We start from the raw sequence: 23,480 nt of genomic DNA on the forward strand, positions 1-23,480 counted from the left end.
TGAAGTGTAGTCAGTTACAATGTGTCAGTTTCTGGTGGACAGCATAATGTTTCAGTCATGCATATACATACATATACTCATTTTCATATTCTTTTTCATTATAGGTTACTACAAGATATTGAATATAGTTCCCTGTGCTATACAGAAGAAATTTGCTTTTTATCTATTTTATATAAAGTAATTAATACCTGCAAATCTCGGACTCTCAATTTATCCCTTCCTACCCCTCCCCCGCCCCATAAGCATAAGTTTGTTTACTATGTCTGTGAGTCTGTTTCTATTTTGTAGATAAGTTCATTAGTGTCCTTTTTTTTTTGCTGTTGTTGTTGTTTTTTGTAGATTCCACATATGAGTGCTATCATATTGTATTTTTCTTTCTCTCTCTGGCTTACTTCACTTAGAATGGTGATCTCCAGGTCCGTCCATGTTGCTGCCTTATCAGCTTCATATATGGCTCCCCCTAATATCTAAATTTCTTTTCATATCTCTAGTATCTTTTTTTTTTTCAAACTGGAATTTCTTCTCTGTCTTCTAACATTTGAAGCTTTCTCATCCTTGAAAAAAACAATACCCGATGTCCTTCATTTAACCTTAAGGTCCTTCATCTCTACCCTCATTTCATTTATCTCTTAACGACACTTCTTGGACAGGATTTCTCTTCTCTTACGTCACCATTGGATTGATCCTCATTAAGCCCCTTGGTCTGGTTATCACTCAGTTGAATCTGAGTTGAATCAAAAGCTGAATTTTGACTTGATTCCTTGATGAAGTACAGAGAGAAGTAGTATCAGAAACAGAAATGGAAGATGTCCAAAGGGTCAGCTCAAAGCTGAGCAGCTGATGAAGGCAGACTTCTTACATTCTCTGAAACTTTATTATCCAGTATGGTAGCCACTAGTTCCACGTGGCTACTGAGTAATTAAATTATGACTAGTGTCAGGGGGAGGGATAAATTAGGAGTATGAGATTAACAGATACACACTACTATGAATAAAACAGATAAGCAACAGGATTTAGTGTACAACACAGGGGGCAATATTCACTATCTTGTAATAACCTATCATGGAAAATAATCTGAAAAAATACATGCATATATAGCTGAATCACTTTGCTGTATACCTGAAGCTAACATGATATTGTAGATCAACTAAACCTCAATAAAAATAAATAAATAATCATTTACATCATATCTGGTAACAATTCAAAAACATATGACTAGTGTGACTGAGAAACTGAATTTTAAATTTTATTTCATTTTAATTAATTTAAATTTAACTTTAAAAACTGATACTTAATTCAGCTCCTGGAAAACTTTTACCTATGTTTGGAACAAGTTGAGGGTCCCAGTCTGAGTTTTTCAACTGTACAGTTTACGAAATCTACGTCTAGATCAAACATTTCTGGTAGACACTGAGCATCCAAATTGGGATGTGCTGTAAGTGTGAAATACATACCAGACTTCAGAGACAGTACTAAGAGAGAGAATGTAAAGTATCTTTGTCATGACATTTTTCAAAAACGTTTATAACAGGTTGAATTACTGTTTTGAAGATATTGCCTTACATATAATGTATTATCAGTTTTACCTCTTTCTTTTACCCTGTTAGTGCGTAAGATAGAACATTTACAATTACGTATATGACTTGCCCTTTATTCCTCCTGGACATCGTTGCTCTGGAGACACAGAGCCTGGCTGGAGTTGCTAAGTAGCTACTCACGACAGAACACAATGGCATCTCAGCTACTGGTACTAGAGTAGAAGGAAGAGAATGATGAGAAAATCAAGAGTCTGACCCAGAGAATAGGAAGCAACATGGAGAACGCATGGCAGGGCAGGGATTAAACTAGGAGGAGTGTGAGGCGAGAGGCAGCAGCCCCAGGGTCCTGCTGAGGCTCAGCTTCCCCAAGGAGACAAGGTCCGCGTATGGGAGAGCACAGCCCTGAGCACAGGGAGGTGGTGTGGCCGCTGCAGTGAACGGAGGCTTTGAGCTACAGAGCCAGCGAGTTGTCTGGGAATCATATGAATTTTGTGAATCAGGAGCAGAGTGAGCAGTGGTGACAAACCATGGGGGATTCTCTCTCATTTTATTTTAACCAAGACGGAGAATTCAAGGGGTTAAGCCAGAAATAATAGGGGGGAAGCTAATTTGCCCCCTTGCTGGTGGCCTAGGGCAGTACCTGCTGTCATCTTAGGTCAGAAGTAATTTGAAGGGGATGTGCGAATGTTTTGGCATAGGAAACTCATTCCCCTGTAAGATCGAGAGCTTTCAGTTACTTTTTCCTTTATAGTTAGTGTTAACTTGACAAGTCCTTCGTTTTCACGTCTGTATCACTTGCTGAGAATACTGGATTGTGGTGTAACTCACCTAGAAATGATATTTGTGAAACGCCAGGTGCCCTTGAATTGTTTTATCCTATCATGAGAACTCTGAGTGTGGTTCTGTGGGGCAACACTGGGAGGTTCAAATTTCCTCCTTACTAACTGTTGCACCCCCAGTAGCACCTTGACAGGGATTTCCAAAGGTGAGTTTAGGATTAAGGGGAGATGGCTACGTGGCCCGTCTCAGAAGCAAGGGCTTTGCTGAGAGCCAAAAAGATTCCCCATCCATTTCAAATGTCTAGAACCTAGAGCCTTCCTTGCCACGTGCCTGGTAGTCTTTTTCTTGTAAGAGGAAGGGAATAAACTTTTTAAAGAGTACATCCTCACCTCTGGAATTGGAGCCTGAATTTGCTTCTTACTAGATTATTTTATTTTGTTTCATTTCCTTTTTCCCCCTTTTATTTCAGACTTATAAGTAAGGGCGCCAGGACCAACAATCACCAGCTGCCCAAATCTGATGTCAATTCAAATTTGGGCAATTTGTCAATTTGTCAATACCAAAAATCGTGCTTCCAAAATCTGATGTCAATTCCATACACGGAGCAATCTAGCTGCCTTACTCATGCCACTCAGGACAGAAACCCTTTTTGCAGAGGATGATTTTAAGCACAGCATTGAAGCAAACTATCTTCCATTTCTTCATGTGTAAAATATGGATCATGTTAGCATCTATGTCATGAGGCTTTCTTTGGATGGATGAAATAACATCTGCAAACTTTTTGTCACAAGGCTTGGTCTATAATAAGAGCTCATATGATGTGAAATCTTTTGTAATTATGATCTGTTAAATGCCCTCCTGGAGACTTATATTTTACCTCCTTTCATCTCCATAACCATTTGGCAAGGTAAGGATTCTTATAACCCCGCTCTGTGCACAAGAAAACAGAAGTTCAGAGAAATGAGCTACCATGCCCTGGATCAGTCCCTGAAAAGGCTCAGTGATCGGGCAGCTTCAGCATTTGAGAGCACACACTGAAATCGACAGCTGTTTGATGGAAAAGTCCAGGGCCTCTCTCTGCCTCCATTTCCACATCTGCAAAAAGACAGAGTGTCCTTGGACCTACCTCATAAGATGCTTAAGAAGTTATACAAGTTGACATCCGTGAACATTAGAATGGTGCCTGGAACATACCAAGTGCTACCTATGATTTATTCCATAAAAATATTATGTTTTCTTTTTATCTCTGACTTAAAAATGAGTAAGGTGGTCAAGGTTTCTGCTAAGTATTTCCTTTAGTTTTAGGTAAGAAATAGTTCTTTTGGTTTTAGGTGAGAAAGTTTTAGGAAAGAAATTTCTTGCTAAGTATTTCCTTTAGTTTCAGGCAAGAAATATTCTGGAAACAAAGCACCCCTCTACCTTTCTACTGTGGCGCAAATCTGGTTAAAGCTACTTTTGTGCACTCTCGTTTATATAATGACACAGGTGAACAATTGTAACTGTATTTTTGGGTCCTCAAGCACTGACAGCTTTTGTAGCCCATTGTGAGCCTGGGATCATGCCTTTTTCACATTTCTCCTGCAAAATGCCAGCCTCCCCCTGGGGCTGGAATTCTTACTCAGGATGACTGACGTCTGACACGTGTTCCACTGCCAAACGCACGCTTTTTCTTTGGCTGGGCACCTGGGGTTGGCACCCGCTTTCATTTCACTTGTGAGATGTAGTGTCAATCAAGACTGTATTGCAGGGTGAGATAAGTGGGCAGAGAACACATTTTAGAAGCCAATTCACAGAGCTTTGGGATTCTGCTGGGGCTGGGAGATTTAGCAGTGAGATCTCAGGCTCTTCTCTGCTCTCTGCTAGGCCTGTGTCATCTGTGGCAGGGAGTTTTCTTGGCCTTGGAAATTATGACCTTTCCAAAAGCCAAAGCCTTATCTGTATATTCAGCCAGACTTGTCATGGAGAGGGCACCAAAATGACCAATGTATAGGTAAGTTCTACCCCGTACCTATTTTGAGAGACCTCCTTGGAGGTTAAGATCATTTGAATACTGGATGCTTGTGTTTCTAACCAGTTTTTAGTTGAAGACAATTTTAAAAAAGCAGCAACAAGATTTATGCTCAAATAATTATACAAAAATTGAACTTTTAAACACATGAAATTTTCAACCACTGATTTTAAAAATAATAAGAAAAAAAGGCAGTTCTCAGACTTTTAATATTTTTAAATGAACTTACCAAAATTCTGCTTTAGGGGAATGCCTTGCTCTACCAGAGAGGGGCTGACAAACTGCAGCCTGCAAGCCAAAACTGGCCTGTTGCCCCTTTTTTCCCTCTTTCAAAAAAGTTTTATTGGAGCGCAGCCACATTTTTTCATTTAGGAATCATTCATGGCTTTTTCACATTACAAGGGCAGATTTGAATTGTCACAGAGATTATATGGCTTGCAAAGACACATATATTTACTACCTGGGCCTTTTATATCTTCTCATTTCTGCCCCTGACCACATGTAAACAAGAGAGATGGACAGTTTTCCAATGAAACTTTATTTACAAAAGCTGAAAGTGGGCCAGATTTGGCCGATCCTCGGTGAATTGGAAAAAGCATGTACTTTAGAGTTGGACAAACCAGCTCTGTGACCTAGGAAGCAATATTTGATCTCTCTGAACCCACATTTGCATACCCATAGGACATGGATATATCAATGTTTATCTCATGATTATCATGAGGATAAAATAAGAAAATGTATGATCAGGAACTAGAACATATGAGATCCTCTCTAAGTGTTTATGAGCGCCTCACGCCCATAGGCTGTCAAAAATTTACAGTTAAAATGTAGGAAAATATCACCTTCACCAAACAGTATGGGAGGTGTTTGTCTCAGAAAACAAGAGAGAGAGAAAAGATTTAATTTAAATTCTTTGAAACCATGCTTTGATGTAAATTTTTGAAACCATATAAGGACTTTATATCTCTTTGATATGATAGACTTTTAATTCACCCCTCAATTTTGAAGAATATATATGCTTTTTTAGATACATTTCATGCTCTTAAATACCCAAGAATTTAATGTAGTTTGTCTTCCTTGTTTCTCAGTGTTCAGACATATCTCTGCCACATCATTGAACCAAGTATTCCTACAATCACTTCTAAAATTTTAGCATCCAGGTCCAAAAGCTGGAAAAGCATTTGTATGCACATTTTGAACCAGTGAAAAATGAATGTGTTATAAGCCAATGATGCCCTTGGGCCACTGCAGGACAGTTGGTCCTAAGCATCATTCATCACCAAACTCTGAGTGTGGGATTGTGGGATATTCTAGTTATACTAGATTTGATAATAATAATAAGAGAAGAAAAAAAGCCCCTTACTTCCATTCATAGTCTTTTTCCTCCTCCAAGTACAGTAGTGTTTACTTCCTTTATCTCCATGAAAATCAAAAACATCTGGTGCAAAAATAAAACTTACTTAGAGCATCAGGAGACAGCTGGGAACTTCCGAGACAAACCAAAGTTTCAGGGTCAGCTGAAGTCCTCCTTCAGGTTTGTGTATAAACTTGAACAAGTAATTTGACTTCTCTGGTCTTCCGTTTCCTCCCGTATAGTAGGAATAAAATGCCCACTAACAGTGTTACTGTAAATATTAATGATATACCAAACATAAATGGCTACGTTGTGATTGCTGGAGCTTCAGTACATTTAATTCTTCCCCAGCAAGTGTGTTATTTTAGACTACAGGGTACAGAGCTGTGATTCTCAAGCTGTAATATGGGACAACCAGAAAGCACACCACGATGCTAGCAACAACCGAAGGTCAGACAGTATCAATTTTACTCAAAAGTGTCATTAGAAAGTTTAGAAATAATCTAGAAGAAATGTAAAATGCCTTCATGTTGGAAACATAGTCTTCATTCGGAGGACCATGTGAAATGAATGGACACTTTAAAAATAATGTTTAAACTCCAAAGAAATAAAATAGATTGTTTTGACTGATGGGTGGCCTCTCCTCTGGTGTAGGGTCCCTCAGTGGAAATGATACACGAAGCTCTGGGAGAAAGGATGTGAGATTTGGAGTCTGAAAATGGAAGTTTGAGCCCTGGCTCTACTGGTTCCTTGTTTTGAGACTTTGAGTGAGTTACTTAATCTCCCTGACTCTCAGTTTCTTCAACTGTAGCGTGGGAATCATATGAACCTACTAGGTGGCCTGAGGATAAATAAGATTATGTGAAGTCTTATCAGAGTGAATTTCTGAAATTTTTGCGAACGGTAGAATAGTCTAAAGGTGTACATTTTGTTGCAATCAGCTGGTGAGTCCTCTATTTTTACCAGTAAAATGGACTAAGCAGTCAGACTCATGGGAAGCCTTCGTCTCTGAGGAGATTGCTCTGTGCTTGAAGGTATATATTTTAACCTCCTAAAGTTTATTTATTTATTTATTTTTTAGTTGAGTACAGATCAAATTAAACCTCTCTTGATTTCCCCATTTGCAAAATGAAGATAGGAATTACCTCAACAATTGTTCTGAGAATTAAAAGGACCCAAAACCTATGAGACGATCCTCCAGGGGCTTAAAGATGGGAGCCTTAAAACTGTGAATTCCTTCCCTTTTTTCCCCTCTCCTTAAGTACTCTCTTCCAAATTTCTTCCAACTTGAAGAAGAATTTTTGGAGCCTAAATTCTGTTATAATGGATTTTGGCGGCAGCCCAGGGAACTTGTTTCTGAGTGACGGGGCCGTAAAAAAAAAAAATCTTGTTAAGAAATTGTATACTCCCCAATTTCCCCAATTAGTTTGGAGAGTTTTCTCCGATGAGCTCTTTCATGAGAATATACAAAAAGGGGATTATAGGAAAAACGTTAAACAATTAAATCCAAACCCTTCATGGTGCTTAGAAACATTTTTCTCGGATCGAGAATTCTGAGTACTTGAAGCTTACACTCTGTTTGCAAGGTCATTAGGCTCCTGTTTACTTTTATTTTTAAAATGCATGTCATGAATTTTTAGCAGTCTTCAAATACAGCATTTTCAGGTTACCCATTAATGAAATATCTTCATTTGTTCTTTAATTTACATTATGACTAGAGTTTAAATTTGTAAACAGCACCTGCTAACAAACTTTTTGCAGGCCCAGCTGGAAGAGCAACCTTTTAGATTTTTTGTACCAAGCACACATGTCAATTGAAGATGACTGGCAATCATTTCCATTACACATTTGTAGAAGTGGTTCCTTCTTTTTATTTCAGGCTAAAATATGTCGAATACTTACCAGATGCTGGATACTAAACCAAGTGCATTTCTTGTATTTTGTTATTTGATTCCTCACGACAACCCCTGAATAGATGTGGTTATATAACATTTTCTTTACAGTTTTGCCAAAGGAAACCGGTCTTCAGAAAAGCAGTGTTAAGGAGATGAAGTCTCCCTATCTTGTTAAAGCGAGGGACTACATCTTGCCACTGTAGGCAAATTCTTTAGGTCAAATTCTTCAATCAGCCTCCATTATACTCCCCTCCCCCACCTCATAATTCCTATAATTTGAAATACGGAAAACCAGCCTGGATCTCAACACTTTCCAACGAGGTGTGGCAGCCTAAGGCAAGACACCAGACCGAGTTTCAGGATTTTAGAGGAGGAATCACATTTCTTTAGACTGTGTTACAGCAAAGGCAGGGAGCTGTACCACACGTGTCTTCTACTGTGTGCAACCACATCCCATCAAAAATGAGTTGACTGTACTCTAGGTCCTAAAATCTGAAAGGAGCTCGGTTTCAGTGAGGCCACTGCCTTCCAGCCTAGAATCTCTCCAACTCTGCCCTCTTAAAGGGACAACGGGAGAAAAGCCACAAAAGCGCTCCACTCTCCACTCCCAATTACTACCTTCTTATCTCAGGTTTAGAGACGCCTTATTAACAGACAGTAAAATGCATCTCTTTCCGTGCATAGATCAAATGGGTTTTAACGAACAAGTACAAGTTACACCACTGTGTAGTGTTTACCACAGTCAAGATTCAGAATATTCCCATTGGCTCTCGGAGTTTCTTTTGCCCTTTCGTAGTCAGTCCCCAACTCCAGTCCCAGCCCCTGGAAACTACCGATCCGATTTCTGTCCCTAGAATTTGGCCTTTTGCAAAAACTTATGTAAATGGAATCATACAGTATGTCTTCTTTGTGTCTGGATTCTTTTTTTTTTTTCTTTTTGGATTCTTTCATTTAGCAAAATCCTTTTGAGGTTTAGTTAAGTAGTTACACGTATCAGTAGTTCTTTGTCCTTAATGCAGTTTTATTCCACTGTACAGATGTAAAACTGTTTATCCGTTTATTAGTTGAATGCCCAGCTGGATTATCAACTTACCGTAGAGGGCGTTTAACTCTATAAAGAAATGTCAAACAGTTTCCTAAAGAGATAGTACTCTGCTCTCCCACAAGCAACAAATGAAAGCTTCAGCTGATTCACATTCTCATCAGCACTTGATCGTGTCAGGCTTTGGTTTTTGTTCTGTTTTGATTTTTTAGCCATTTTCAGAGGTATGTAGTGGTAATGCATTATGGTTTCAATTTGCAATCCCATTGTAGTGGAACATATTTTCTTGTAGTTACTTGCTTCTTCGTAAAATGTTTGTCAACTCTTTTGTTATTTATTTATTTATTATTTTTGAGTTGTGAGAGTTCGTACTTCAATAAAAAATTTTAAAAAATAGAGTTCTTTACATATTCTGGATACAAGTTCTTTATCAGATACATTTGTTGAAAATAATTTTTCTCAGTTTATAGATTTTTTTTTAAATTTTAGATTCCTTCACAGTATCTTTCAAAGAGCAGAAGGCCTTGATGTGAGGATGCACTACATACTGGGATTGTATTGAATCTATAGATCAGTTTGGCTGTTGATATCTTAACAGTATTGGCTGTTCAGGTTTATAAACCTGGTAGATCACGCTGTTTGTTTAGATTTCTTTCGACTTCCCTCATAAATGTTTTGTAATTTTCAGTATATAAATCTTCCACATACATGTTTGATTTATCCATAAACACATTTTTTTGATGGTATTATGAATGGTTCTGGCTTTTAAGTTTTAATTTCAGATTGTTCATTGATAGTATACGGCCACGCATTAAATCTTTCTGTCTGTATTGTGTTGTGTTTGTACTGAACTTTTATCCTACTAAACTTCTGGTTAGGTCTAAAGGCTTTTCTTGTAGATTCTTTGAGATTTTCTACCTAAGCAATCATGTTGTCTTCAAATAGAGACAGTTTTAATTCCTCCTTCCCATCTTAATGCCTTTTGTGTCTTTTTCTTGCTTTATTGTTCTGACTGGGACCTCAGCATGAGATTAACTGGAAGTCAGATTAGCCATCTTTGACCTATCCCTGATCTTAGTAGGGAAATAACTCAAAATAATTCAATCTTTCACATTAAGTATGAAGTTAGTTGTAGATTTTATGTAAAGCCTTTTTATCAGGTTAAATTCTTTTTTGATCCTACTTTACTTAGAGTTTTCACCATGAGTTGTTGAATTCTGTTGGATGATATTTTTCTGCATCTACTGAGATCATCAAATATTTGTTTTTTTTTTAAATGTTATGTTGATAGGGTAGATTATGCTTACTTATTTTCCAGTGTTGAACTCATTTGCTCGTGATATACTATGCTTTTTATATTATAATTACAGTATTTAATTTGCTAATTTTAAAAGGATTTCTACATGTTGATGGGAACAATTAATGTGTAGTTATTTTTACACAACAGTTGATGTGTAGTTACTTTTCCTTGTGATATCTTGGTCTTTTTTTGTGTCAGAGAAATGATAGCCTTATAAAATGAGCTAGGAGGTGTGCTAGGAAAATTAAGATTGAACTCAATCAACTGACTTGGAATTTCTTTCCTCATTTTTTCTTATTTGGTAAGTTGGTTATTATTTTTACTACTTTTTTTTTTTTTTGCCATGATCTAGATTATAAGCCAGGAGAGGAGATAAGAACAAGGAGGTCTTTGCAAGATCATCCATGATTTGGCAAAATAAACGTCTCCAAACAGTGGATGAGGTTTGTAATGCCAGAAGAAAAAAGTAGAGGGAGTGGAATATTTTGATTTTCAATATGAAAAAAAAAGGTGAAGATGCAGATATGCATTAGTGACTCTCCTTTTTTGCTCTAGCAGTGCGTGGATGGAGGACTTTGAACCTCTCAAGACCACTGACAAGAAGCATTCCCTATGGTGAAAAGTAGACATGACTTACTGAGTAAGAGCTGGGGAATTAATTCAGATACAACAGTGTCTTGCTCTTTAAAATTTACTCAGACCCCAGTTATGGCTATCACAATTCAGGGAGGCTCCACCTGCAAAGACATTTTGGGGGCTTACTACCTACTACCAGGAAATCCTCTGAAATATTGTAACAATACTGCCGTGACATTTTAGGGAAAACTTTAATGTGGTCCTTAGAAACTAAATGATGTTTCAGACTTCTAAGTTAGTTGCATTCACTTCTCCACAGAGGAGAAGGAAGAGTTTCGGCAATTATGGGAGGAAGCTATGTCTGTGGCCACAACGGCCGTTCATGTGTAAGGATAACTTAGAAGCTGGTGCCGGGTGCTGGTCAGTGATATGGAAAAAAATAAAACAAGGTTGGTGGCCTGGAGTGTCATGGAGGTTGGTGCTCTGTAATATAAAGTGGCGGAGAAAGGCCTTTCCGGTAAGTGGATGCTTGAGCAGAGATTTTGAAAAGGGGAGGAGCATGCATTCAGAGACCTGGAAGAAGAGCCTTCCAGGCAGAAAGTTTAGCAAGTGGAAAGGCTCTGAATCAGCAGCTCGCTTGGCTTACCTGAGGAGCATAAAAGAGACAGGGGCTAAATGTGAGGGTTTGAGATTTGCAAATGTTAACAGCTATATCTAAAAATAGATAAAAAACAAATTTCTTCTGTCTGGCACAACTGTATTCACTATCTTATAATAACCTTTAATGAAAAAGAATATGAAAGTGAATATATATATGTATATGAATGACTGGGACATTGTGCTGTACACCAGAAATTGACACATTGTAACTGACTGTACATCAGTTAAGAGAGAGAGAGAGAGAGAGAGAAAGAGAGAGAGAGGGGCTGGAGCTTAAAGAATGAGAAGGAAGCAGCAGCAGGTGAGGACAGCGAGGTCCTAGGGGCCGGATCCCATAAAGCCTTGTTGACTGTAGTAAGAACTTGGGATTTTACTCTGAATGAGATTGGAAGCCTTTGAAAACTCTTAAGTAAAGGAGTACATGGACCGTCTCACATTTAAAGGAGGTCAATCTGTCTGCTGCAAAGACAGACTAGCAGGCAAGGCTGGAAACCTGGAGATAAGTTAGCAGGCTATTACCGTGTTCATAAAAAAGAGCTTCACTCAACAACTTAATATATGTTCTATAATAAAATTGATGTGCTTTTGTAGGGTTTTGTTTTGGGGCTGGTTTTGTTTAGTCTTTATAATGGTGGGAATGTCTTAATAGCCCATTAAGACGTCTATGGCTTTTTAAGGAAAAATATGAAATCATCCATTGAATCATTAAATCAATGATGTAAACAAAGGTTTTCACAAAATATTGTAAGCACTTTTCTTTTCTTCAAGAATATGAGTGGCTCACATTTTTATCTTATGTTCATCAGTGATAGTCAATAATTACACATTTCACAAAAGAGTACTATGGAAACATTTTAACTTATTTTGAAAGAAACACTTTGAGTAATAAAGTATCATAGTATTTGTGCAAAAATAAAATTAATTCTTCACAGATCAAAAATAAATAAATCAACTAGAGATGATGGTGGTCTAGGCCCAGGGAGTAGTGATGGAAAGTGTTTGGCATCTGGGTTTATTTGAAAACTAGAGCCAACTAGTTTCAGAGATAATTTGCCATAGTGGGAAAGAGCAGGAACAAAGATAACTCTAAGGTGTCTGTGCTGATCATCAGGAAGAGAGGCACTCTTAAGTCCTGAAGTGGGAAGGACTGAGGTAGAGCTGGTTTTGGAGCGGGTACCACCAGTCTGGTTTTGAATACAGATGACTGAACTGCTCATTAGCTATTGATGACTGTTGGATATCTGAGTCCAGGAAGTAAGGGCCAAGTTGGATCGGATCGACAAATTTGGGAGTTGACATCCATAAAGATGGAACGGAAGAAGGAGGGAGAAGAATGAAGTATAAATCTCAGTGAGAGCCCCAACTGTCCCCCATTCATTCTTTGCACCCCAAAATCCCAGTAATGGCTGAAGATGCCAGGTGAACTCAAACAGGTGAAGCTGACATAAACCAGGATGACAGTCTTTGTTTCTCCTCCTGGAGCTTGGTTTCCTGGGTGCGTGAGCAAAGTCACTCCATGACTTTGGGCTTCTTTTCAGCCTGCAATTCAGACACCTCTGGGAGTTGTTGTGAATCTCAGTTTATTAATATTTGCAAAAGTGCTCTCAGGTCCTTTGTTGAAAGGCATTATAGAGAAGTAGAGGGTTATTATTAAGGATGACATTTGCTCATTGTGATTAAAAATGACAAAATGAAATTTCAAGTGCAGGAGTCAATACTGCAGTTTAATGTAAAGGTGTCTTTGCCCATCAACGTGCAACCAAATGAGGTCCGTCTGTATTACAGAGATTTTTCTAGTTTGCTTTCAAATGAGGATTGGTTTTTCAAGTGGGGATTGAACGTAAGCAGACATCATCAGAGGCCAAAAATATACCGTTTCGGCTAATTGCATCCGTTTGCTCAATGTTTTTTTTCTCCCCCCTTTAATTTGCCACGGGCTGCAAATGGAGCCCAGAGAACTGGGCATTGAGGCTGCGTCCACATGGTTTTATTTACCATTGCACACAGAATTTTATGGGGCTATAAAATAAACAGATTTCAGCTGGAGCAATTAGAGCAGTACCTTCTAAGGCCACTGTGCGAATTAGCGCATACTCATGGGCTCTTCCCACAAGAAGCCTGCATTATGCAGGGAGCAGATGGGGAAGGAGCTTCAGGGGAATGGCAGGGAGTTCTTACCCACGTTTCTGTTACTCTCTCAGAACATGCTGTTTGTGAACCCCAGCTGAAACTTGTTGTAGGCCACACTGTAATCAAGGATGGGCTGACACGCTTGGGCTGAGGAGTACCCTCAGCCTACAGTATGTTGGAGGGAGAACTGAACTGAACCTGCTTTTGGATGGAGACTGGGGAGTGAAACAGACTTTACAGAAAATCCATTGGCTGAATTTTGAGTTTCTTTTTCTGTCTCTTTTAACTTGTGAAGGCAAATTTTCCCACGTGTTTCAATCTGCAGTGTAGCATAAGGAAAAAGGGCTAGAAGACAGTGTCATGCACATGGTTCAAAACCTATGGCAGTGGTTTTGAAGTCTGTGCTCCTCGTTCCAGCATCACTGCTTAATGCCTAAACATCCTGGAGAAAATTTCACTGCAGTGCCCTTGGCTCAAGTCAGTTGTTACCAGTGACCTTGTTTGTATTGAATTGTAGTCAATTTACAATGTTGTGTTAGTTTCTGGTGTACAGCATAGTGATTCAGTTTTATATATATATATATATTCCTTTTCATATTATTTTTCATTATAGGCTATTATAAGATATTGAATATAGTTCCCTATGCTACACAGTAGGACCTTGGTGTTTATCTATTTTTATATATAGTAGTTAGTATCTGCAAATCTTGAACTCCTAATTTATCCCTTCCCACCTCCTTGCCCTCTCTGGTAAAACTGTAAGTTTGTTTTCTAGGTTTGTGAGTCTGTCTCTGTTTGTAAATAAGTTCATTTGTAACTTTTTTTTAGGTTCCACCTATATCCTGTGGTATTTTTCTTTTTCTTTCTGGCTTACTTCACATGGATGGCAATCTCCAGGTCCATCCATGTTGCTGCAAAGGGCATTATTTCATTCATTTTTATGGCTGAGTAGTATTCCATTGTATAAATATACCACAACTTCTTTATCCAGTCATCTGTTGATGGAAATTTATTTTGCTTCCATGTCTTGGCTGTTGTAAACAGTGCTGCTATGAACATTGGGGTGCATGTATCTTTTCCAATTAGAGTTTCCTCTGGATATATGCCCAGGAGTGGGATTGCTGGGTCACAGGGTAACCAGTGCCTTCAGAGTGTGACCTTCCTCTCTTACAGTTGTAGCACCGCATCCATGTGTATCAAGGGAGCAGCGTGAGTCAGAGCTAGGAGCCACAGTTCCTCACCTCCACACACAGCCAGGAGGAAGTCACTGCTCAGTAACTTTTGAACCTCTCACCTAGATCAAGAATTAAAACAAAGATCTTCCAGAGATCTGGTGGGATTGAAAAAGAGATTTCTTGGAGGAGAGCTATCACTGAGCCTGGAATTCCCACTGTGCCTGGGGACCTTAGAAACACATGCCGAGTGGCTCTCAACAAGTTACTCGGAGGGCACGGACAGCAGCATGTCCAGTGGTTGCTGGATTTCCATCTGCAAGAACAAAAACAGATTGTGAGGTGGGATCTGGTCGGATCCTGAATCCCTAGGGGAAGATGTGGGCTCTGGTGGGTGTTGCAATTGTTCTGCCTTCCCAGACTGTGTTTAGGCTAAGCATGGTACATATTTCTGGGGACCACAGGCCTATGAGAGAGAGAGCCTATGAAGAACGTATTCAGTTCTGTCCAGTATGGCAGCTGTGGAGGGCTAAGAAGACCTCAGCAGAAAAAGGATGGAGGTGTCCCACTGGGTACCCAGTAGATGGGAAAACGACAGGAAAGATCTTATTTAGAAACTCTCTTCAGAAAGTTCTACTGCAGGGCCCCTCTCTCCTTCATTTTCCTAACTCTAGGTAAAGGACCACCAGAATAAAGATGCCTAGGAAAATGTGCAAGAGTACCCAGGCATGTCATGTTCCTGCGGAAGCTGGGCCATCCCGAGGCCAGGGAGATTATCCCTACTGAATTTTAAGGAACTGGTGAGAGAGATGAGTAAAGGTGATTTTTGTCACATTCCACTTGTCTTATCTGTTTGACACAAATATTTTATGTGTGAAATGGGGTCGAAGTCAGTGCAATTGAGTTAAATCAAACAAACATTTATTGAGTGCCCTTAATGTACAAACTCCCAGGAGATACAGAGGTGAGCAAGGTAGTGTCCCTTCTCAAGGATGTAATTTCTAACCTGCTTAAATTGTGGAAAGTTACTGAGGGATGAAATGACCCATGGATGTTTCCTTCACTGCGCTGTGCTCTTTACCTCTGCTCTTCTACAGAACAGACGACGTGAATGTTTACTGCTCTTGGCCCTTGTACGTTGCTGTGTCTCTGTGTGGACGTCTCCTCTCCCTTAGTCAGCCTTGGGCCCGTTTCCGTCAGCTCTGTACCTGCCCTTCTCTTGCTCTGTTCTGTGTGATGGGGGGCTGATTCCTACAGGTTGCATTTCCTGGGCTTCCCATTGAGGGGGACCAATGGCAGATGCTCTTAGAATATTGTGGGAGATGGTGGGGGGTTATTGGGAGAGAGAGAAAAACCACTGGTGCTTTTTATATAAAACTTGCTTTCCTCATTAAATGGAAATTAATCTCCTTGAAAATGAAGACAGGCTTACTCATGTATTCAGGGCTGGCTACATCATTTTTAGGACCCAATGCAAAACAAAAATGTAAAGATTCTTGTTCTAAAATCAGGAAAACAGTGTCTTCCTTTCTTCTACCTTCTCACTCTTTACCTCTCATGGTATTTTTTTTTTAATTTGCTATTTAATATTATGATCCCTTTGGTACAAGGATATTTAGAGGCAAGCGTAGACCCTTACCAGCACAAGGACCCCACTCAGTATGCACATTTGGGACCAGCAGGCTGGTTCCCTCTCCTGCCAGTTGCTAGACCAATGCTTCTGAAAGTTGAACCAGGCATCCACCCTCCCCACAGACTTGCTGCCTTAACCAGCCGTGGACAGATGACCCTCCAAGAGCGTTTCAACAGCTGCATCAGAATGTGCTAAGTAGGCTGGCTCCCAGAAAGTTGCTTGTCTAAAGCACTGTGGTGTTGACATCTCAGGGGGTCACTGCCATGTCCCACCCTGAGATGTTCTGGGGCAAGTGCCCAATGCTGACCCTTTCCATGTTCATGCGCAAGCCCCCAGCAGTGGTGGGGAGTGGCACTGGAATGAGAAGGGGGCAGCCCAGGATACTAGAGCACAAGTGGCGGCCAAAAAGCCAACCCAGGGGGTGGCTGCAGGTTGGACCACACGTGAGCTGAATCTCTGGGTCCCTAGTGTTTGCTTCATTGTCCCATTGTACTTTGCTTCTAAAACACACATTTAAAGATAGAATTATTGAGAATTTCAGGACAGTGACTGAGGGGCCTTAAATCCCAATTTCAGGACCCAATGTAACTGCAAATGACCACGTGCCCATGATGTGGGCCCTGCATGTGTGTACTAACCACTGTGCCTCATCCATCAGTTTACAAATACTAGATTATCCATAGATGATGGTTGGATAAATGAAAAAAATGAACATAAGAATGAATGAACAAATAAATAAATGAAGGAGGCAACCAACCCATTCATCCAGCTTACCCAATAATCTGCTTCAGTGGAGCACCAGAAATAATCCACCAGATATTAGCCAGCATTTAATCAGTGTCTTTCACATTCAAGATGCTTTTTGATGGTCAAAATGACTTCCGGACTCAATCTACCTACTGCTTCTTCTATCCTTGAAGAGGAGAGGCCCTGATGTGGATTGAACACCAATGGAACCCCCATCACACAAGTGTGTGACACCCGGGGGGGAGTTGTTAATCCATGGGAGTGAAGGAATTCTACGTGGGAGTGATAGGCAGCTCAATCTCTGTGGTACGCTGTCTCTCCACTTTTATTCTACCCTTGAACTTGAACTTTCTTCTCTGCTGCAAGACCTTGATGCGCCTTCTGACTTGGAGCTGCCTCTGTTGCCTGGAAGGCTCTATGAGAACAGGGACCGCCCACCAAGAAGGAAGACACACTGGGGTGAAGGTGAAAATGATTTTGTGATGTTCCTTCAGGGTGTATGCTGGTGTTTCCCAGCACAGGTGAAGAGAATAGAGAGACAAAAGAGGATACTATGGTTTCTTTTTGGCTTAGGACACAGAAGATACAACTTCTTGGCTCAAACATAGTCCTGAAGGTTCTATCTGGCCTTTATATTTGGGGACAGTGAGGGGAGGCAAAAGAAAGGGATTAATACCTCTTGCTATTTTACTGTATGCCAGGCACTATCCTGGGTAATTTTCATATATTATCTTATCGAATCCACACATGAACCAAGTCTATGAGATACCTGTGTAAATGTATCCATAAAACCAATAAGAAAGGAGGCCTTAGTGAATTCAAATAAGCTGACTAAAGTCTCTCACTTGTAAATGGACTGTCAGAAACTCCAAACCTGATACATTGTATTCCTAAGTCTAGGCTCTTTCCACAAGTAAATGAATGAATAAGTAAATCAATAAATACTTAAGTAGTATTTATTTGGTTACATTTACTTTGTTCTCTTTTGACACAGGAACTCATAAAAAGTCTTTGAGGTTTTGAAAGGCTCCTAAAAAAAAAAAAAACACCAAATAGGTTGCGGTGAAAGAATAAATGATGGAATGATTAAAACAGCAAAAATGTGAAGTGTTTTCTGAAAACAATCATTAGTAGTTACTATTCAACATGAACGGAGCACGGAACTCATTTAAACAAAGCATTTGAAAGAATCAGTAACCTCAATACGAGGCCCTCCCTCATGTCTTATTTCAATAGAATTAGACTTTCTTCGTTGGCTAATTATTTTCTGTCTCTTTTATCTTCTGAAGTCTGGGTGAACGGCACCTCTAGGGTGTTATAAACAAATTAGACACACAAATAGTAATGAATAATTTTCCCTGTCATATTTTCTGGGCTGTGAACTCTGCCTGAGGTTTTATCGGGCGGATTAATTTCACCTAAATACAGTTCCCTTTGCTTTCACAGAAGAAGGCAGATTGTTGCCCTCTCATCAGTCCCGATCTCAGTTTTGGATTAGCTGTTATGATGGTTAAACGCTGCTACATCAGGCCTTTGATGGTAAAATGATTCCTCTGTGTTGTTATTCTACAGAGGCCATAACATTTATCAAGCCCTAGGGATTCTAGAACAAAACGATTAGAGAAATGTCAATCACAACATTCCTTGCTTCTTTCCCAGAATAATTATTTATTTGGTACCATCTCTGCACAGGGCTGAGTGCAGAAGACGGAGTGTGAATGTAGGGATTCTAGTTAAAGCATGAACCTTCTCCTTAAGGAATCTATGGATTAGTGCAGGAGATGAGTGACTGTGAGGAGAGCTGTCACGGGTTAACGCTGTCTTCTGCCGTTCGGGCTGCTACTACATAACACCGTAAAGTACGTGGCTTATAAACAGCAGACAGTTCACAGTCCTGGAGGCTGGAAGTCTGAGATCAGGGTGCCAACACAGCCAGGTTCTCGTGAGGGCTCTCTTCTGAGATGCAGACTACTGAGGTCTCTCTGCATCCTCACCAAGGGAGCCTTCTGGGGTCCCCTTTTATAAGGGCACGGATCCCATTCCTGAGGGCTCCTCCCTCATGACCTGATCACCTCCCAAACGCCCACCTCCAAATACCATCACATTGGGGTTGAGAATTTCAACATACGGATTTTGAGTCCAGAGCAAATGCCTTCCCAAGAACAGGTACAGAAAGAGCCACAGAAGAACTCAGAAGCAAGAAACATTACTTCCAGCTGGGAGATTGGGAGAGACTTTGAGTAAGAGGCTATGAAAAGGGAAGAACAGTGAAAATGCTAGAATTAGGCTATTTCTTTGCGTCAAGGAGAACATCCTTGAAAACTGTAAAATCTGTTGTTGGAGACAAGATATTATCTGTTATTTCTGCTTGTTTTGGTCACTGATTTATAAAAGCACCAGAGATTGCTGAACAAAGGACCCGAGAGTTCCAAAGCCTGTATTTCTGGTCTTCATTTGCTGACTGACAAATTTCAGGAAATTGCCTTATGTACAGACTAGCAGGACCCTGTGTGATAGGAGAATAATTTATTCAGTGTTAATTGATTTCTTTATTCATTCTTTCACTCACATATTTCTTAAAATGTATTAATTGAGCACCTAGTATATAAAAGGCACCAAGCTGGCTACTGGAGACAGTGCCGGCGATGGTGCAGACCTGGCGGCTGCTCTCATGCAGTCTAGATCTTTGCTGCTTGAAGTGTGTCCGAGGGACCAGAAGCACCAGTATCACCTGAGCGTTCCTGAGAAATGCAGACCCCAGCCCTACTAACTCAGAATTCGCATTTTAACTAGATCCCCTGTGGATTTGCATGGATATTAGAAACTGGGAAGACGTTGAATTTGTAGCTCTAAATAGTCAACCAGATAGTCTGCAAGCGAGTTCAAATTTGTCTGGTTCAGTCCTCAAGAGAACAGGAAAGCATCTATATGCAAGTCTTTTCTTTATTGGGAAGGGGCTGTGGGTTTCAAAAGAAACTTCGTTTAAAATAACTAAGTAGAGGGAAGAGCTACATTCCACATGTAGAAATCGTGAGCACTATAGGGACTGACAGAAGTGAGGAGCTCGGATTTCTTATCCTAAATGAGACTGGAGAGAAATCGTAGCCCCCACCAAACTAACAGTTTGGGTCCCTTCAATTAGATCTGATCAGCCTTTCTTTTTCCTTACCTACCACCTGTCCTTCAATAATCTCAATGTGTGCACATATTCTCCATCCTTCAGTAACCAGCTTGAATAACACCTTCTCCTTCGAGCCTTTTCAATATGCCAGCTAGAACCAATCTCTCTCTCCTTTGAGTGTCCCCAGCAATCCATCTGCATCTTTCTATAACATTTATATATTTTTGTCACCATGTGCACATGTGCAAGTCTATGCCTTATTTCCCTCATAATAACACCTTCAAGGAAAATGGGCCCATGCCCTGTCTCTAATATACACAGCACATGACGTGTTATCATGAACACAGTAGGTCCTCAGTTGTGCTTACTGGATGAACTGAGACACGTAAGTCACAACTGCATTTTCATATATATTAAAGATTTAAACACGTTAACTATGCTTAGTCAAAGACCTTGGAAACCAGAAAATAACATCATTCAATCCAAAGTGCCTTTATTATGGTTAAGATTTATATCCAAAGCTGTGCTTTGTGTAGTGAAATTGAAAATAAAATCTGTGAGGTGTTTTGAATCTTGGTTTGGGAGGCAAGATATATCATCCTAAAGAACTTTTAATAGTGACAGAAGGAAGCACATGATAAAGTTACTAATTTAGCATCAATAAATGCCAAAACACAAAGCAAGGACTATGAGGATTCTGGGGTGGACAGGGGTAAGTCAGTGTTGATGAGTTTCCTGAGAAGGGTGCAGAACAGGTGAGGCTTGTGAGTTAGGCTTTGAAGGGTAGGTAGTGCGAGGAGAAGTACATAAAGTCTTTGCACGTACAGAATCCAAGTGTGGGAAAAGTAGGAGAGATGAGTTCTTCTCTGCAAAGGAGACTTGATGTTAGATGTCTTGAAAGGATGATTCTTGGGTCAGACTGAGTTTTCCAAAGATGGCCCCAGTAATACCTCTCATCCCCCGTGCTATTCTGCAGTGTGATCTTACCACTCCCCCTCAAAAGGAAGGGTTCTGCCTCCTCCTTTTGCGTCTGGACAGGTCTGTGATAGCTCTGACCAGTGGAGTAGGGTGGAAGTATGTGGCTCCCAAGGCTACGTCCTAAAAGGCAGTTTCTGCCTGGGTCTCTTGGCATGATCACTCTCTGATGCCTCCTCCTGGGATGATTCTTGGAACCCAGCTGCCATGCTGTGATTACCCCAAGCCACAGGAGGGGTCATGGGCATGTGATCCAGTCAGCAGCCCAGCTCAGCCCATTCTTCATGTCAGCCCGGTCCAGAACCAGACACAGCAGTAAGACGCCGCCGGATGATTCTAACCCCCAGGCATATGGAGTCACTCCCTTCCCTCTTGGTCTCCCCAGAGAAAGCCTCAGACATTATGAAACAGAGCTATGCTATCCTTGCTGAGTCCTGTCTAAATTCCTGACCCATAAAAATCTGTGAAAATAATGACATGATTGTTTTGAGCATGATAATATTAAAAAAAATCACTGAATAACCAAAACAACTCCAGTTTTCCATCTTTTGAGGGCCAGTCTGGTATGGTGGAAAGCACACGTATTTTGGAATAAGACAACCCTGGTTTGAGTCTCAGCTCCATCACTCACTTAGGTGTAAACACTTAGACCAATTACTGACAGTTTAGGGGTCAGCTTCCTCATCTCTAAAATGGGGATGGTTGCACTAACATTATAGAGTCACTGGCAAAATTAAATGAGATAAACTATGTAAGATGCTAAATATAAAATAGGTACCCAACGTGTTGCAGATTTTATCACTGGTATTTAAAATCCGAAGTGGTCCTGCCTTAGAGACCACCACCATTTACTTGTGCCCAGCTGTGAGAAGGGAATAGAAGAATAGTTCATGAAGACAACAGTGGTGTGTGTGTGTGTGTGTGTGTGTGTGTGTGTGTGTGTGGAGGGCCCTCGCCCTTGTAAGATTTTGTCTGGGAGCCATTAATATTAGCAACAGCTAAATTTAAATAATGAGTTACCGTTTATGCAGTGCTTTCATAGATGTGACAGTATTTGAGTTTGGGGCAGCCTTTCCAGGAAGATCCTCCAATTCCAGGCTTCCCCCAGTCTCTGAAAGTAGAGCGTTCCCCTCCAGCCTTTCATAAGGGGAAACGGCATGAAGCGAAGAAGCAATGACCTTAGGACACATCTTGCTAACAAATGCACAAAATAAATCGTGAGGGAAGCGCAGGTGCTCACAGACGCAGCTCAGAGCTACGGTGGCTTCACGCTGAGATGCCCAGTGCAGCTCCCGGGGAAGGAGCTCGGGGTGTGACTTTCGCTGCTGGGGGTCAAGGGGGAGGGGACGGTGCCTTTCTAACAGCTGCTGCAAAACACAAGCGATTTTTGCTATTTTGCAAAAGTGGAAATCCTTTTCGGCTGTCTTTTGGTTAGCAAAAGCAGGTCCTGATGTAGGTCTCATCTAAAAGTGGTGTAAAGTGAACTTTTGCGAAGTGGGAGGGGTCCCTGCCCATCATTTTGTGGGGTTTGATGGGCAGTAGCCGTAGGTAAGTGACGGGCCCAGCACTTGGGCCGTGGTGCCAGATCTCGTGAATTCAAACTCACCAGCCACGCGACCTTGAGGACGTTCCAAAAACCCTCCCGCTCCTCGACTTTATCATCTCTGAAACAGCACTCCTGTACTGTTTTCAGAATGAAATGAAACCATATATGCAGAGCACTTAAACCAGGCCTTGCACAGAGCCGGGTGTTCAGTACTGTGCGATCACAGATTCGGCTCAGGGAGTCCGATCTTCTAGGCTCACACGGGTAGAGCTCATCAAACCCAGGCCTTGTGCTCTTAGCATCACAGTTGTTACATATTTTGCCGTTAATTTTTGCTCAGGGACAGGTTTACTGCTGTGCCTGTTGGGGTTTGGTCACTGTTTCACCGCACACCTTGCCTTTACGCTCGGAAGGTTCTCACCTGAACCACCTGTGCAAAAACCAGATTCCACACCAGTGCCTAATTTTGCCCAAGGCGTTGGCAGATAGCTCTCCTGGTTCAGGCGTCATTAGCAGGAATAGTTGCTTCACAAAACCTGTCTTGCCTACACACTTGCGACTCTCAAGACCCCCTTTATGTCTGCCTCATCTTCGTAAAACCCCCGAAGACCTTGTTTCTTCCCAGGTCTTGAGACCTCCCTCCCCCATCCTGCTACAGTCAGATCTTGAAGATGCTTTGTAGGTCAGGTCATCCACATCTAAAAAAGTTATCCCTTGAAACAAGCTTTATGGCAACAACGATGGCTCTGTGTTTAGATTTTCGTTCATCTCTGAAGCCTTTCCAGCCCCCGGGCTGTGCCCTGTTATTAGTCACTCCCTTGCATGGAGCGTCCCGGCAGAACCTTGCTGGGCTGCATCACCATCTCCAGCTCGCCTGCAGGCATAGCTCATCTCTTCCCTTTTTTATTCTTCCTTCACTCCCCATCTCCATTTGGATGACCACTTAATTATCTCTCAGCATCTTACATCAACTAATCCCCAATCGGTGTGTCAGCAAACTTTT

At 40.9% G+C, this 23,480-nt stretch overlaps 1 pseudogene; it reads right to left on the minus strand.

Annotated features, from left to right (window-relative positions):
* Positions 1 to 2,844: 2,844 nt before the first annotated feature.
* On the minus strand, positions 2,845 to 2,969 carry LOC116281567 (U11 spliceosomal RNA; annotated as a pseudogene).
* Positions 2,970 to 23,480: the final 20,511 nt, after the last annotated feature.

Source organism: Vicugna pacos, chromosome 1, assembly GCF_048564905.1.
Source record: "Vicugna pacos chromosome 1, VicPac4, whole genome shotgun sequence".
Lineage (NCBI taxonomy): Eukaryota > Metazoa > Chordata > Mammalia > Artiodactyla > Camelidae > Vicugna > Vicugna pacos.